This window comes from Henckelia pumila, chromosome 2 (genome assembly GCF_033568475.1).
Source record: "Henckelia pumila isolate YLH828 chromosome 2, ASM3356847v2, whole genome shotgun sequence".
NCBI lineage: Eukaryota > Viridiplantae > Streptophyta > Magnoliopsida > Lamiales > Gesneriaceae > Henckelia > Henckelia pumila.
Window position 1 is genome coordinate 94,910,099 of NC_133121.1, and position 8,606 is coordinate 94,918,704.

The 8,606-nt window shown below is 34.8% G+C and overlaps 1 long non-coding RNA gene across 3 annotated transcripts; it reads right to left on the minus strand.

Annotated features, from left to right (window-relative positions):
* Nucleotides 1-370: 370 nt before the first annotated feature.
* Nucleotides 371-5,379, minus strand: LOC140883598 (uncharacterized). Of its 3 annotated transcripts, XR_012150426.1 has the most exons (9): nucleotides 5,063-5,379; nucleotides 4,792-4,936; nucleotides 2,849-3,493; nucleotides 2,346-2,558; nucleotides 1,430-1,594; nucleotides 1,238-1,343; nucleotides 907-990; nucleotides 760-827; nucleotides 371-689 (listed from the first exon to the last, which is right to left on the minus strand). It is a non-coding gene; the product is annotated as an uncharacterized lncRNA (long non-coding RNA). The 3 variants fall into 3 exon arrangements; XR_012150425.1 differs by lacking the exon at nucleotides 907-990; XR_012150424.1 differs by lacking the exons at nucleotides 907-990; nucleotides 1,238-1,343 and having other exon boundaries at nucleotides 373-689; nucleotides 5,063-5,378.
* Between the last annotated feature and the right edge of the window lie 3,227 nt (nucleotides 5,380-8,606).

An 8,606-nucleotide genomic window follows, 5' to 3' on the forward strand; every position in this document is an offset into this window, starting at 1 on the left:
GCTCAATCTAACTTCAACTCCTTTCACTACAAGAAAAATACTTATCAACAACGGTTAAAAACCGTTGTCGTAGGCCCTAAAAAACTGTTGTTAAAAGCAGTGTTGTTAAAAGGGATGCTCAAAGACAACGGTTAAAAACTGTTGTATTTTAATTCAACGACAACGGTTTTACAACGGTGAAAAACCGTTGTCTTTTCCTTCAAAGACAACGGTGAAAAACTATTGTTTTTGGGCATGTCTTTTTAATAACTGGACATACAACAACAGTTTTAAAAAACCTACAATGACGGTGAAAATCCGTTGTCATTTTTCAAATAAAAAACAAAAAAAAAATTAAATTTAATACACAATTTTCTAGTATTAGAAATCATTTAAGATACAAAATTCAAAATAAAAATTTAATATACAATTTTCCAACATTCGAAAATAATATTACAACATTGAGATATGTAAACAATCAATAAAATGACAAAGAACGACACTAATAAAATATAGGTAAAACAATACAACATGTGATAATATTTGCTTAGATGTTGGTGAAGAAGCTCTTCTCCAGCTCCTAATGCTCCTTAATTTATTGCAGTATTTTCATTTTTCTCGATTTTCCGGCGTTCCTAATGCTCTTGGAAATGAAAGCTAACTTATTTTGAGCCTTACAATGAAGGCGTGGTAACAGACTATGGCAGTACCTTCAAAGAGTACATCCATTTTCAAGAAAATATGTTGACTAATCACAGATAATTCATGACAGGGGCTTACCAGTTGGAGTAATTACAGCTTACAAACTTCTATGTGAAGTGCAGATGTCCAAGACCATGTTCAACAACCTATTTGACATGTGGAAGAAAGGCAATTAAGTCCATATTGAAAACAAAATTGGCTAATAACGTAAACAGAAAATCCTACCAAGCGAATCAACCAATCAAAATACAATACAATATCGTGTTTTGTTGCTTCAACATCACGTATCAGAGTGTACATGCCACGTATCTAGATTAGATAATAAGGATTTTAGATTATCAAATGTCAAAAGTAAATAAAAATATTAATATGTAACATCACAACTATATTCAGAAATCATATTCATTTCGTAGAACCAAAGGATGATCGACTTGATAAATATCAACAAGTGTTAATCTGATCCATATGGAATTTTGAGTAAGAATATAAAGGCCTCCAATATCACAAAGCAATATACACTCTATAGCAAGTGATCTCCACCAACAAACTAAAATACCTTCACCAAAAAAGGAGGCGGATAGAAATTTAAATCGAGGCTTTAAATTCCCATTTTTGGGCAGCCCCTATACCTCGGACAAAAATTTGGAAATGCCGATTGGAAGCTGAAAATGAGCCCAAATATTATCCATAATCCAAAATAAAGTGGGCTGGAACAAAGTAAAACGAATTGGAGATGTAGGAGCCAAACCTTGCTGGAAAAGGGGACTGGAACGTGCTGGAATATCCCATAAACTCAAAGCAAACAAGCTGTAACCACGAAGGAGGTTCAGGGTGGTGCAGCGGCAGAGAACAGCCAAAACGATGTTGAACTGAGGTGGAAGAGTGGCTGGATGGTAGATATCAGATGAAAGCCCTGCACAATTAAATTTGCAATTCAAATTTCAGCAAACACGCACCCAAGTAGAATATAAGGAGAAATCTTTGCGGAACTGAATTCCTAGGTGGATGTCTAGTGTTTTGGCTTTGTGCTTTTGTTCAAACTTGCATAGGATTCGTGAGTGTTCAAATTCAGATTCGACCATGCGATATATGTTTTGCCTTGAATGGGTAGTCAGATAAATATATTTGCTTAATTTAGGTAAGAACATCGAATCTATTGTCCTACACCACTCACTGTCTCTTTTATAGTGGAGTATTAATTGATCTTATTATGAAATACACATGGCAAATAGATATTCAGGCAGTAATTGAACAAAAACAAGATGAATAATAAAAGCAAATTACATGTAATATAACAAAAATGGAACATGGATGGAATCTTGTTTACTAAGTAAACATGATATACTTTTGGACGCAAAAAATATGTCATATAAGCAACTTCTGATCATGGTCACAGAAGAACACTTCTAAGTCACCAATAAAATGGTTAAGTGGTGATAAGTAAATGGTGAGAAGTGAAATTATATAAAGCTCCTGAGTTTTTTGCTCTACTACTGGTGTAGCCATTTAAAGCGTGAATTGGTGTGGATAAAAGACATTAACCAAGACAAATCTTGACCTACCACATCATTCTGCGTTTTAATTGATTCTAGAAACTCCCATGTTCGAACTTTACCAACAATTGCAAGAATACACAGAAAACCACTATAAAACTAAACCCTCACCTTCTCAGCACCCTTGATAATAAACTAGCCTCCATTGTCGAATTCAAAATTAATTTTCTCGGTTTCTTTCTCAGAGCACAAATCTGATTTCACCATTACCGGGAGGCTTCCAAATCGAATGTCGCTCTGATGCACACTTAGCATCGTCTTTTCAACTTCTTGTTGTACACCGGTCTTGAACTTGTCACTGCTAGCAAGATTTTTGGTAAAAACCTAAAAAGTTAAGAAACAATAACAAGATATTAAAATATGTTGTATAAATGCTTTAGAAGGTAGAAAACTCTGTCTGCATCATTATCTGACACTAAATTTATACAGGTCTTGGTTCTCTTTGTTTCAAAAACCTCATACACATACATGAAAATCACAAACATGTCTGTATATTTAGATGGGTCGTGCAAGAACCTTATCTGAATTCAACTATGGCATCACATGAGTCAAGAAAAAAATAAACAGAAAAAAATTTAATACACAAAGGCAGATAACAATAAAATGCAATATACCTCCAAAGGCAAGAGACCGGAATTTCCAAGGTCTAAAGTCTGTTTCAACTCACCCTCTGGCCAACTATATACGTGCAAATGTCTTCCATAATGACCATCCGAAATGTGCTGAAGGTCAAAACCTTTGGTGAAGGCAGCAGGGGCTCCCCATGAAGTGCTGATCATGGTCTTATGCCGAGGTTGGTACCAGAAATCGTAGCCGAAAAGGGGGTTGTGACCTGGCTTCTCCCACCCATCATGAAAAAATCAAAGTCATTTACCAGTTCACGATGTCATTCGACATTCAGTTAGCAAGAGACAATTTTTTCAGTGATGGTTGCACAAAAATTCACATCAAACAAAAAGATGTGAATCTATGAAGTTTGAAGAAATGCCAATGAAATACTAAGTCTATATTTAGGACACGGGTCATAACAAAGGTACTTTCCTTTGAAATTGAAATCTGAGTCGAGCAGAATAAATCCATTTCCTTTGGCCTTTCCATCTTTATCTCCAAGACACCATGATCTCACCTAAAGCAAGACAGTGAGCTGTGTGGGGGAATGCTAATCCAGTTTTTTGTATTATATCTTTGGGGTCAACAAATTTAGGTAACTTAGAGCCCTTGGATCCTTTAGGGTATCGACCGCATAAATACGACCAGACCTGAGATAAAGGCAATAGAGGCACATGTTAAAAAAATGAGTAATAACCTCTGTTGTAAAAAAAACACTCGCAGCAAACAAACATCTTTCATCACTGCATTAAGGTTTCTACACAAAAACACAGGAACAAAACTCAAATGTGGATGTGGCATGAATGGCCCCTTGTACCTTTTTATACATAGAAAGTTGACAAAGAAACCATGACACAAAATTTTCCTAAAATGTTTAAGGTAAATGTTTTGTGATGCAATCGATTTATCTTCGACAAATTTGACCACTCACACAAGTGAAGGTAGGACAAGAATGCGGCGCGCAACAGATGCATCACCATGGCAAGAGCTGCATGAATTCTATCCAAAATGATGCAGCTCATCACCAATGTAAGGCATATGCAGCCTATATATCACTTTCGAGTAAGTTGGTGAGCTTGGATCTACATCCACCGTAGCAAGGTAGTCTAGCTTATTCCTTCCTATCCCCATAAATTTTGTATATCAACATAATCATAGTGTTAGTTGCAAGTTAATCATTGGAAGTATGTGGGAAAATGTCGAATCCCCCCAAATTTTTAACTGGAAAATCAAATTTTTTGAATCAATCCTACTTTTAAACCATGAATTGTTTACATTTGTCACACAAAGATTAATTAAATAGATGACAAAGGTTGACACTCAGAATTAGATTAATTTATTAAAAAATTGGAAAGAAAACGTCTGAATCTTGTAAATTCTTGATTATGTAAACAATCAGTTTTAGTACTTTTCCAACAATAAAGTCTAAAAGATCCCCACTTTGTGGTAGGAACTTCGAATCCAAATCTAAAAATTTCAATTTTATGCATAATTTTCCAAAGAATCAGAACCAAATATCTGGCTCTATATTCCATTGATTCCAGCTATTTACATTTCGGGAGATCCACTCCAAATAAAAATCAAATCACAAAGACAAACCCATCATGATTCAAAAGAACAGTACCCAGCAAAGCATCAGCATATGAACAATTTACATTATGACTAAACAATAATTCAGAAGTATTAGCATGCTCCCATTTCTATACAAATATAATGAAAAATATAATACTCTACCATTGTGACTAAACATTAATTCAAGAGCTCGATAATTGAAGAGGAAATTACATTCCTCGCCTCGTACGTCTAGTAACTTGGATGTTTTCCATAAATTAAACTAAACATCTACACCACACATACAGATATATGAATGTGTTATAAGAGTCCTAAAAAACACGAGAAATGCATGCAAGTACGATATCAAGAATGGAATTGGGAAGAAAGAAAACACCTCTATTGGGTCCGATTTGCAGAAGGATGCGATGGTCCTCGTGAAGCTTTTGTTTTCTTTCCATAACCATAGATGTTCAGAAATATTTCTCACCCGGTTTCGAGACCATAGATTCTTGCAATTGGAATAGCGACTCCAGCAAGCTCTTGAAGCAAAGAACAACGATCCAACAAAAATTTATTCGCGAATCGTGGATATGGAATGGAGAGATGAGTCAACGAGACAACAAAAAAAGAACCTATCGGAAAAGAGAGAGATTAAAGGTTTTTACCAGCTTTGAGAGGGTGTAGTTCCAGGGTTGAGAGCTACGAATCCAATTCAGCGTTCGGAGGAATGTTGTATTCGGGCTGTTTCTGCTAGCAATTCGCGATCGATTGACGATTAGGGTGTTGGAGTTGTGCTGGGTCGAAGGGGCGATGGGTTGGGGCTAGGGATTTCCGGATTGGGTTTAGGCTTTCCTTTATGTGTTCTCTCCTCTTAAGCGTATATGTATATGTATTATTAATTAATTAAAAAAAGAAGAGAAAAAACCGTTTATGTATATGTATTAAAAAAAAAGAAAGAAAAGACAACAGATTTAAAACCGTTGTCCTAGATCCCAAAAACACGCTAATAGACAGTTAATTAAAACCGTTGTCGTAGGTCATAAAAACCCGCTCATAGACAACAGTCTATAAAAACCATTGTTGGCCCAAAATAAACGCTCATAGACAACGATTTTAAAAAACTGTTGTCTTATGCCCTCAAAAGACAACGATTTTTAAAAAATTGTTGTCTTTTTTATTGAGAAAACGCCCAAATACAACGGTTTTGATTAAAACCGTTGTTATTGAGTGAAAGACAACGGTTTTGTCATAAAACCGTTGTCGATTGAGTGTTGTTGATTAGCATTTTTCTTGTAGTGAAAGAAAAAAATAAATGTAAGGTACTCCATTGGCCCAGGTCCAAGATTTCATTTCAAGTTGTAAACAGATTAATGCCACATCACAAACCTGCGATGTGAGGTTCCCATTATGATTTTGAAAGGTCGAGCAACTCAAATGCCACTCACCAAGCAGCAACCAATTTTGCAAGCAACTCTAAAAGAATATATCGCATCTGCACGTCGCAAATCCGATTTAATTTGTAGCCCACAAAGTGCTAATCCTATAATGTATTTACAAGCCATTAAATGATAACATACAGATTTGTCACACAGTTAAACATCCCATTCTCATCCATCAAACAATGACTCTGTTACGCGAGCTTCAACAAAGAATCTATGCAATTAAGACATCAGCATAAATTTCAGTAACCACTATTCTCATTCCACATTTTAGATTCATGTACCAAGTGTGACCTTGAAGGAAAAAATGAGTTGAATGATAATTAGGATAAAGCAAAAATTCAAGTTTACTTAAGCTATCATCACACCATTTTTTTCAAATTACACATATTGATCTACTTAAAGACATCCACTAAAGCACGTGATAACAGTTTCTAATGGTATTACCACAAACGAATTACATGATGCTTTCCATCCGGTCGTAAGCAAATGCCTTCGAGGTTGACCTGATAAGTTTACATCAAATATATGTCAGTGTGAATCTGGAATATAGGATAAAACATATTTATCATATATATTTGAACCATTTATAGCAATTCATGAATCAAGCAACTTGCTTGTGAGTAATAACAATAAAAATACCTAAAATCAAAGGAGTAATCTGTAGTTGGAATCAGAAATCACCTCTAAAAATATGCTTAAAATGCCATTCAACGTCATGCAAATCCTTGGCTAAGTTCTTGTGTTGGTGTCTGTTGGGACATGTCCTGATCCAAGAGCAACAGTGGAACAATGAGAAAAGAACAAACCAGACATGAATCGAGCAGTCGGGAGAAAACGAATAGTTACCAGGGGAGGCAGGCATTCATTAGCATGTTTTCGAAGGACGGAGAATCCACCATGGGTACTTGTATCTGACGCAGTCAAAACCTTGCAGAACGAGTGCAACAACATAAAACTTATGTAAATTTCATAATTTAAACCTTAAAGCATTTTACTAAAATTAAAGTCGAGATATCAGAAAACTCAATCTTTTGTATGAACCTTTTATATTAATTAGTATGAAGATGAATACTCTTGTTATTGAAATTTAGGACTAAGCCAATGAATTAATTGACAGTTGAGAAAATGTCAACAAAATAAAAATATATAAGAAAACGTAGAAAATTGTAAATGTGAATCTCACCACCCTTTATTGACAAAGTCAGAATCATTGAACAAGTAAACTTAAATCTAAATTTTCATCAATTTGGAGTATTACGACTCCTCAATAGCAACCTTGATCTTCTTGGAAATACCAAATATTCAGCAAACGATCCCCCATTCTTCCCATTATCACGCTGTATTCCACCATTAATTCCACCATTTTATGTACATTTATCATCTCTTCTATATATATATCTATATATATATATATATATATATATATATATATAAATTGTCCCTGAACTCACATATATAGTTGTATAAAATTTTAAGTCTTTATAATCTTCACATTTGAATCCCTAATAATTCAATGTCCAAATTTTTGTAGATAAATAGGAAAAAAAATAACATCCTCGATTTGATAAACCAAAGCTATTATAAACCCGACGACAAGGTAAAGCACAAAATAATTAGTACCTGAATATTTGTCCACACATTTACTGGTTTCTGTTGTAACAAGGCTCATCGCTCTGGAACAGAATGGAGACACAGAGCCTCTGTAGTATTTACTCACATATCTAGAATAATTGCATGCAGAAGGGAACAATCTGTAAGTTGTATCGGATATCAATCCATGAGACCAAAAGAACTCAGCCCTTGAGTTGAGGTCTGTTGCATATTCTAGTATTGGATTTCCTAGCTGCATCAGTAACACAAATTTCATTTCACAAGAATCGAATTCGAGGTACGTAAATCCAAATCTTTTCACAGATGAAGCCCAACATACTGCAATTCCTTTCAGGTTAAACACCTTTTCCTTCACATTGAATTGAAGCATTAGCTTTGCCAACTGTGGAATATAGTGTCCTGTGAAAATAATCATACCAGCATTATGTCTAAACTGATTTATCTCGTGATAAAGATGGAATTTAAGTTTAATATAATAGCATAGCTTTCTCCAGTGATATACAAGCTTTTGTCTTTATATTACGGGAACTTGAAGAACTAGTTTTGCAGGAACATCAAGTTGTCCAAGGCTGTATTACAGAACAAAATTAAGATGCAGCAGTAAAAAAAGTCCGAAATGAAACCAATATAGTGAAAAAGATAGCAAAAAAAAAAACCCCCAAAGTGAACGCGTACATTGTACTTACTACAAGTCCACTAGTATCCTTTTTCACTTTTGAAAATGGCATCAAAAGGTAATATTATGAACGATTTACAAAGACTTTTGACAAAAGGCTTTGCAATTCAAAACCTATTCTACTATTTCATCCGATAAAAGAGAAGACATCCCAATTCCCTAAAGACAATAAAATCGAACATATTACACAAACGAGAATAGGAAACATGCCTCTCATTCACACCTTCATAGAACAAAGAATTTGTCGCGTAAGAAAACCCAACACCAATGGGCGACTCCAAATACAAAACATTTGCTTCTGAAAACAAATCGCAGAAACACAAGATAAAGAATCTTGTACTAAAAAAACATAACAATATGATCTCTTTGCTCCCGAAACCCAAATCTTGAATATAATCATACCTATGTTTCAGTTATATTCATTCCTAACCAGCGCATTCCCGTTAGACATAAACCAACAAAATATCGACAGGATTCGCA